At 36.8% G+C, this 9171-nt stretch overlaps 1 protein-coding gene across 4 annotated transcripts in view; it reads left to right on the top strand.

Moving 5' to 3' along the window:
- LCLAT1 (lysocardiolipin acyltransferase 1) overlaps positions 1-9171 on the top strand; it is a 224223-nt gene that overhangs the window by 17462 nt on the left and 197590 nt on the right. The gene's annotated exons all lie outside the window — the stretch shown is intronic.

Genomic DNA, 9171 nt, shown 5'->3' with positions numbered 1-9171 from the left:
GACCTTGCCTCAGAACTTACAAAATCTCTGGTATGTGCAAAACAAAATCTCTGGTACGTGCAGAAAACCAGGTACTCACAGAACTTACGAAATCTCTGGTATGTGCAAAGATTAGAGAGTAGAACAAGGGTGTAGCAGGTGGGGGGCAGGTACACATCTATCTTTGTGTCCTTTCATCTGCTGCATGCAGTAACTTGCTTTTGTTTGACATAGCAGCTTAAGTGACACCATTAGCTGGTGGTATGCTCCTTTGTGAGGGTTTGGGGAGTCTGGTGGGGTGGGGGGCGTTCTATCTATGTGGATAACTCTGACAACTGATTCTGACCATATCCTCTCTCATCTCTAGGCTCATGATCTCCATCTGCCCAGTGTTCATCTGCAATCTCTGGCTGTCACCTCAGTCTCAATTTGATTAAAACTAAATTCATTCTCAATCCCATATTCGGTTTCCTGCCAGGATATGTCTGTCTCTGTCTATTTAATTGTCCAGGCTTGAACCTTTGTAGATAATTTCGACACCCTCCCCCTCAGCCTTTTTCTATTGCTGCTGCTTTTGTAATGCTTTTGATGTTTTTTCTCCTGATCTTTATGCTTTGCATTACTTCAGTGGTCTACTAGTCAGTTTCTGAAATTATAGTCTCTATTTCTTGTGTATGTGATATGATGAAGAATCTATTATATCTGGCCTTTGTCTTTGGTTCCTGACAATGAGCTTCAAAAAATCTTGGAATTTCCTTATAGATGTATCTTTTGTTATTCATAACAAGAGTCTCTTTTGACCACACCTGAGTTTATCCCGATAAGGTGACTGTGGGTGGGCCCTTAGATAGTTCAGGAAAGGAGCTGTCCACATCAGAGAGACCTTGGTTTCTGGGGAGGGGACAGTGACTGGATAGCAAAGCCCAGTCATCTGGCTAGTGATTTAATCACTCATGCCTGGGTCATCAAACCCCACATAAAAACCCTGGAATAGCAGTGAACGTGCTGGTTTGCTAGGAGGATGACACCTGGATTTCTTCAGGAGAGAGCAGGGAAGCTTTGCGTCCCGCTGCCCTCTTTCCTAGACCTTGCCCATGTTCTGTGCACCTCTTCCATTGGGCTGTTCCTGAGTTGTAGCCTTTGTAATGAAACTGTGATTGTTTAAGAATAGTGCTTTCAGTGATTTCTGTGAGAATTGTTGAAACTGAAGGGAAGTTTTGGGAATCTCTGAATTCGTAGCCAAGTTGGACATTAGTGTGGATAGCCTGGGGGGGACGTCTGAAGTGAGGGCAGTCTTGTTGGAAACCTTGCTCTTTAACTTGTGGGATCTGATAGTAACTCCAGGTAGTATCAGAATTGAATTGAATTGTAGAACACCTAGTTGGTGTCAGAGAATTGGTCTCAGAGTGCAGTGTGCTTACCCTTTGACAGGCATTGTGGTGTGTGTGCTGTGTGCATTATTTCATGTAATGCCCACCATGGTTGGGTAAGACCTAGGATTTTAAAAATTTGTTTCTAGTTTTTGGTGTTTTTGTTGTTGTTGTTTTGTTTGTTTTTTGAGACGGAGTCTCACTATGTTGCCCCCACTTGTCTTGAACTCCTAGGCTCAAGCAGTCCTTCTGCCTCAGCCTCCTGAGTGGCTGAGACTACAGGTGTGTGGCCCAGGTCTGGTTTTATCATCTTTGTTTTACTGGTAAGGAAAGGAAAGCCATAACTTTCCCAGTGTCACAGAGCAAGGAAGTGTTGGCAAAGTCAGTGCTTTCTGACTTTAAAGCCCTTTACTTAACCCTTTATGTTAGGCCAACTATCTTCCTTGCTGTAGACATTATTACCCTCCTCTCATCTGGCTGCGGTGAACCACTTTTTCTAAATTGAACTTTTATCACATCATTTTTGAACTCAGAACTTTACTCTCCATTACTGTAGGATAAAACCCATGATTTGCAGGCAGCCATTCAAGGCCCACTGGAGTACCATAGGCTCAAATTAATGCTGTCCCAGTCTTTATATACAACAAAAGGAAACAAACACCTATTGTGTTTCTTGGATGGGCCACTCAGTTTTTATCTCCAGCAAGTTGCACTGGAGATGAAACTGTGTCTTCTAGTTACTTGTAAAGTATAATTGGAAAGTTAGAGTATATGAAAAGAATGTCTGTGTAAAAATAACGCATGCTGACCAAGTCAGTAGTATAGGCGATAAGATGCTTCTGGAGTTCAAAAGAGGCACAGCTTCACTAAACAGGTGTATCTTGAGCTTAGCATTGAAGAGATGGTAGGATTTTGAGAATTGTGACTGAGGGTAGGCCCCTTCTGCTCAGGAAGACCAGGAGTGAACTGGAAAGACAGTGCTGATGACAGTGAATACTTAAGTTTACCTGGGGGAAACTTCTGACACCAGGGTCTATTCCTTGTCCCCAGACAAGTTGAAAGTTGCAGCATAGTGTTTTAACTGACGGAGCTTGTGCTAATCTTTGTCTTTTGAAGCTAGAGTTGTTTAGAATGAACCAAAATCTATTTCAGGGCTAGCCTATGTGATGAGGTTGGATGATTATGTTAGTTAATACTAATTTTAAGAATTACCTTTTTTTCTGTTACCTGAGTTGATCAAAGGAAATTTTAAACTATAAAAGTTCAAAAATATTTTTGGTAGTGGAACATGAGAATAAACATATTCAAGGTAACCAGTCTGAATGAGGGATCATTCTTCAGCATAGATAAGATTTGGTAAATAGATAGTTTTAAAAAGTCTTCTTTGTACATGAACTCACATCATTATACCCAATCTCTTGGTATTTTTTAGGGTTAGAATCTCTCCTGACCATAGTGCTAGCTACTTGGGAGGCTGAGGCAGGAGGATTGCTTTAGTTGCTCAATAGTTCAACACCAGTTTGGGCAACATAGCAAGATCCTCTCTCTTAATAAAGAAAGTTAACTTGAATGCTATATAAGTAATATTTATACATTTTGGAAAATAAAAAAATATATAAAGAACAGATCAGAATTACATTACTCAGAGATAGTTGATAACTGTTTATTTTATAGTGCTACTTTTATTTATGTTATTACCTATAAAATTTTGTAGCCTACTTTTCTCACTTTATATTATTAGGATTTTTCTATGTCATAAGATTTTTCAAAAACATGGTTTCTATTAATACATAAATATATTATTGTACATAGAGATTTCTTTTTGTTTTCTCCTTTAATTAAAAACAGAGTCATTTATTATTTTGTAAGTTGCTTTCTTCATTTCACGTGTCATGTCTGCCTTTCTGAATGACTGCTTATGTTAATGTCTAGTCAGCCCTCTGTATCCACAGGTTTTACATTCGTAGATTCAACCAACATGGATCAAAAATATTTGAAAAAGAATTGTCTCAACTGAACATGTACAGACTTTTTTCTTGTCATTGTTCTCTAAACAATATAACTATTTATATAGCAGTTACATTGTATTAGATATTATGAGTAATTTAGAGAAAAGTATGTTGGATGATATGAGCAGGCTATATGCAAATATATCATTTTATATGAGGAACTTGTGCATTTGTTGATTTTGATGTCCTCAAGAGGCCCTGGAACAGATCCCCCATGGATGTTGAGACGATTGTGCTTCACTTTTTAAAAACTGGTTGCATAATATTCCAGTTATATGGCTATGCCATAATTTAACCATTTCTCTGTTGATGGACATTTATACTATTTCTAATTTTCACATACAAATAGTGCCTCCATGAGCATTTTTATCTTATATTTTCTTACTTATATGAGTACTTTTGTAGGATAGAAGTTTAGAATGAAAATATTGGGTAAAAATGTACATGCATTTTATAATTTGCCAGCCATGCTGAATTTGTCTTTTAAAAGGGCTCTATCAGTTGATTCTCTTAGCAATTTATGTTTGAGGCCTTATTTTCCTATACCCTCGCTTTGCTGGATACTATCATTGTCAAATATGAAAAAGTAATTGGAAACATGGTATCGTGTTACATTAGTCTGATTTCTTTGCCTATTTTTAGTGTTCCTTTTTGTATGTGACTCTTGATTCTTGGCTCATTTTCCTATTGTAATTCTATAATGTTTTCATATTTTACATGTAACTCTTAATTCATCTGGAATTTATTTTGATTTTATGGAATGAAACTGCTTGATTCTGGAGGAGATTCAAGGGCTAGTGGGTCTTGAAATTGTGTGTCTGGAAAAATTTAGAGAATAAAAATAAATTTTGCTGCCTTTGGAAAGTAGTTTGTCTCAAATTTATTTAAAAACTTAGTTTATTATTACCCAACTCTATGAAGTATGTTGGAGCAATAAGAAAATCTTACCAACAAAAAGACCCCTTCTTACCAATATAGAAGAGAAAGAATGCTTTGTTTTTATTTGCATGTCAGATACATGCAGATAGGTAGTTTGAGACTACAAAATTTGAGCAGAATTTAACTCAAACAGTAAAACAGACAAAACTTCTCTTGTATTCTTGGAACAAATGGATATACCCTGTGATAGTTTCCTGTGCACCTGATGAAATTCCCGAGTTAATTTCAGTGGTGTTTGTTTGCAACGTCTAGGGTCAGAAGGCCTATGACTTTGGCATTGTGAATCTGGAAACTAAGATAGGATCTAATTCCTGACAAAAAAGCTTGGCCTATTAGGGTTTTTTTGTTTTTGTTCTTTTTAAAATTTTATTTACTTTTTGTTTTGTTTTTTACATAGAGATGGGGTTTTGCCATGCTTCCCAGGCTGGTTTCGAACTCCTGAGCTCAAGCAGTCAGCCCACTTTGGTCTCCCAAAGAGCTGGAATTACAGGCATGAGCCACCACACCTGGCTGTTAGGTTTTTAAAGAGACTGTCTGTGGTAGGCTGAAAATGATTCTCTAAAATACTCAAGTCCTCATCCTGGAACCTGTGAAATGTTACCTTGTATGTTAGAAAATGGTTTTTGTAATTAAATTGAAGATGTTGATGTCTAGGGCACTTATCCTGGATTATCTGAGTGGTCCCTAAAAGCAATCCTGTGTATCTTTATCAAAGTGAGGCAGAGGGAGATTATATATACACAGAGGAGGTGGAGACACTGTGACCAGGAGGCAGAGATTTGAGTGTTAGGGCCACAAGTCAAGGCATTCCCACAGCCATCAACAGCTGGAATAAGCAAGGAACAGACTCTCCCGTGGAGCCTTTGGAGGGAGTGTGACCTTGCTTTTGTTCTAATGATACTGCTTTCAGACTTTTTTGGCCTCTAGGAGTGGAAGAGAATAACTTTCTGTTTTAAGCCACCAAGTGATTTGTTACAGCAGCCATAGGAAACTACTGAACACCCTAAAGACAAAAGGGCTGTCTCCCTTTTATTAAACAAAGATTCATTATATGTACTATGTTAATTATTGTGAATGACTCTTAATTCTTATCTCCTCTTTGCTAATCACCGTTATTTACTGGTTTTCAGTGTTGAGTAACAGGCTAAACAGTCTACCAAAACGACGTTAAAATGAAAAGTTAACCTCAATAGTAAAGTTCATAGGGAAATATTTTGACTTTTTTTAAGCCTGGAAAATGAGTAATTTAGAATCATTTATATTATTTTGAGATTTGCTTTTGAATCGAGGACAATAGTCTGTTTATTTCTCTTATTAGTGAAGAAAGAACAACAGAAAGAATTTCAAGTCCATTACATTTTGTTAAAACTTTCCCCCTGCTGTACAAATTTTATTTTTTTCAACCAAGTGGTAGATTATATAACTAATGTTACAATTAATTTTTTTCTATTTTTTAATGACATACAACTTCTTATATTTTTGATAAAGTAACTCAAGAGTTGTCTAGATAAGTTGTATTTTTTTCAGTTTATTGACAAACTTATTTTTCTTGCCTGAATAAAAATGATTAATTTCCTAATTCTGCTTTTACCTGTTTTTGCTGACAAACTTATTTTTCTTGCTTGATTACAAATGATTAATTTACTAATTCTGCTTTTACCTATTTGATAATTCTTTATTTTATTAGAATTTTTAGGACTTTGTAAATTTTTTCATAAAGAACCAAGCTCATTTTAAAGTTCCGCTGTCTTTTTATGTTTCTTTTCCTTTTTTTTTTTTTTTTTTTTTTGAGACAGGGTCTCACTGCCACCTAGGCTGGTCTCGAGCTCCTGGACTCGTGATCTTCCCACCTTGGCTTCCCAAAGTGCTGGGATTATAAGCGTAAGTCAATGTGCCTGACCCTTTCTGTGTGTTGTTATCTAATCAATCATTTTTACTGTCATCCATATTTCTATTTTTGTTTTTTAATCATACCTTTTATTTCAAAATTTTGACTGCTTGATTTTAAAATTTGGATTGCTTAGTTTATGTTCTGTTTATTTAAATATTATTTTAGAAAGTATTTCAGTACAGCTTTGTATGAATCCTGTAACTTTTGATATGTAATGTCTTTATATTTTTTCTAAATATTCTCTTGCACTGGTTCTAAACTTTGGTGAATATCAGTCTCAGCTGGCAGGCTTATTAAAAATGCAGATATTCCAACTCTACTTAACACTCTGGGTGGAGGGCCTGAGCTTCTGCATTTTTAACAAGCTCCTCACCCCTTGGTAATCTGAATGCACATCAGCATTTGGGAACTACAAGTCTTGTATATTTTTAATTTTTTTCATTAATTCAGCAATTATATAGGAAGGCTTAAGAATTTCTAATCATTAGGGTTGTTTGTTTTGAATTATTAATTCTTAGTTTTATTGTGTCGTAATCAGAAGCTTGCCCTGCAAAATTAATTGAAATTTCCATTATGATCATTTGTAAATGACCTCTACTGTGGATAGTTGGAAGAAAAAATAGCCATTTGATATATATCTGTTTTTTTTTTAAATTGAGGTGAAATTTACAAGAAATTAAGCATTTTAAAGTGGACAAATCAGTGGCATTTAGTACATTCATGTGTTGTGCCACTACCACTGCTATCTAGTTTCAAAACATTTTTATCACCCCAAAGGAAACTATGTACCATTAAGCAGTTGCTCCCTTCTCCCCAGCCTCTGGCAACCACCAGTCTGCTTTCAGTTTATATGGATTTGCCTATTCTGAATATTTCATATAAATAAAATTATGCAATATGTGACCTTTTGTGTCTTCTTCACTTAGCATAATGTTTTCAAGGTTTATTTAACTCTTTGAGAAACTGCTATTTTATATTCCCACCAGCAATATATAAGGATTGCAAATTTTCCATATCCTTACCAATGCTTGTTATTTTCCATTTTTAAAATTGTGCCCATGCTAGTGGGTATGTAGTGATATCTCATTGTGGTTTTGATTTGCATTTCCCTAATCATGTATGACGTTGAGTAGCTTTTCATATGCTTGCCAACCGTTTGTATGTTTTCTTTGGAGAAATGTCTATTCAAGTCCGTTGCTCGTTTAAAAAAGTTACTTGTCTTTTTGTTGTTGAGTTGTAAGAGTTCTTTATATATACTGGATACCAGACCCTTGACTTGTGAATTTTTCTTCCATTCTGTGGGTTGTCTTTTAATTTTCTTGATGGTGGTCTTTCATGTGCAAAAGTTTTTAATCTGGATGCAGTCCAATTGATTTTTTTTTTTTCTTTTGTTGCTCATGTTTCTGGTGTCACATGTTAGAATCCCTTGCCAAATCCAAGGTTGTGAAGATTTACCATTGTTTTCTTATAAGAATTTCATAGCTTTATCTTTTGTGTTTAGGTTGTTGATAGATTTTGAGTGAGTTTGAGGACACCTTCATTCTTTTACATGTGGCTAGCCAGTAGTATCATTTGTTACAGATACTGTTCTCTCTCTATTGAATGGTCTTTGCACCCATCTTGAAAATCAGTTGGCCATAGATGTATGGTCAAAATTCTGGACTCTCAATTAATTGGTCTACAGGTCTTGGCCTCAGTCTCCCAAGTAGCTGGGACTACAGGCCCGCCACCACACCCGCCTGGGACTACAGGCATGTGCCACTGTGTCCAGCTAATTTTTTGTATTTTTAGTAGAGAGCCAGGATGGTCTCAATCTCCTGACCTCGTGATCCACCTGCCTTGGCCTCCCAAAGTGCTGGGATTACATGCGTGAGCCACCACACCCGGCCCTAATTTTTGTATTTTTTAATAGAGACAGGGTTTCGCTATGTTGGCCAAGCTAGTCTCAAACTTCTGACCTCAAGTGATCCACCCACCTCAGCCTCCCAAAGTGCTGGGATTACAGGCATGAGCCACCATGCCCAGCAAGAATCTGCATCTGATTGGTTGGGTCAGGAATGAAATCACACGAGTGTCAAAATGGTCTTGTGTGCCGAGTCAGTTTCTGGATGGGGGTTACAGGGCCAGTGGAGCCAATTTCATGTTATGAGTAACCCAGGTGGCGTCAGTTGGTCCACCAGAATACTAGGTCTGAAAAATACCTCAAGAATCAGCCTTGGGTTTTACAATAATGAGGTAATCTATTGGGGTAATCGGGGAAGTTACAAGTCTTATGACCACTGGCTAGTGACTCTTGTCTAGTAAATAATTACAAAAAAGACAACCAAAATAGTGTCTTGTTATTATTTAACTATGCCTAAGTCTTAGCAGAATTCAGGCCCCTACCATAATTTGGACCTTGTGTCCTTTTGTTAGTTTTTACAAAGATGGTTTTGGTCTCTAAACAAGGAGGGGATTAGTTTTGGGAAAGGACTATTATTATACTTGCTTTAAGGTTAAAATATAAACTAAATTCCTCCCATAGTTAGCTTGGCCTATGTGCAGGAATGAGCAAAGACAGTTAGCTAATGAGGTTAGAAGCAAGATGGAGTCAGCTGTGTTAGTGTCTTCTCACTGTTATAATTTTGCAAAGGTAGTTTCAGTACCACACTGTTTCGATTACTGTAGCCTTGTAGTAAGTTTTGAAATTGGGAAGCATGAGTCCTCCAACTTTGTTCTTTTTCAGTATTGTTTTGGCTACTTGGAACCACTTGCAATTCCATTTATATTTGATGATTGGCTTTTCCATTTCTGCAAAAGTTATTGGAATTTTGATAGAGATTGAATTGCAACTGTAGATTGCTTTGAGTAGTATTGCCATAACAGTATTGTCTTTTATTTATTTATTCTTTTTTTTTTTTTTGAGACAGAGTTTTGCTCTGTCGCCCAGGCTGGAGTGCAGTGGTGCGATCTTGGCTCACTGCAACCTCCACCTCCCGGGTTC

The sequence above is a fragment of the Mandrillus leucophaeus genome, unplaced genomic scaffold (assembly GCF_000951045.1).
Source record: "Mandrillus leucophaeus isolate KB7577 unplaced genomic scaffold, Mleu.le_1.0 Scaffold13, whole genome shotgun sequence".
Classification (NCBI taxonomy): Eukaryota; Metazoa; Chordata; class Mammalia; order Primates; family Cercopithecidae; genus Mandrillus; species Mandrillus leucophaeus.
The sequence above is the reverse complement of the archived record's forward strand: the minus strand, read 5'-3'. Positions and strand labels throughout refer to the sequence as shown.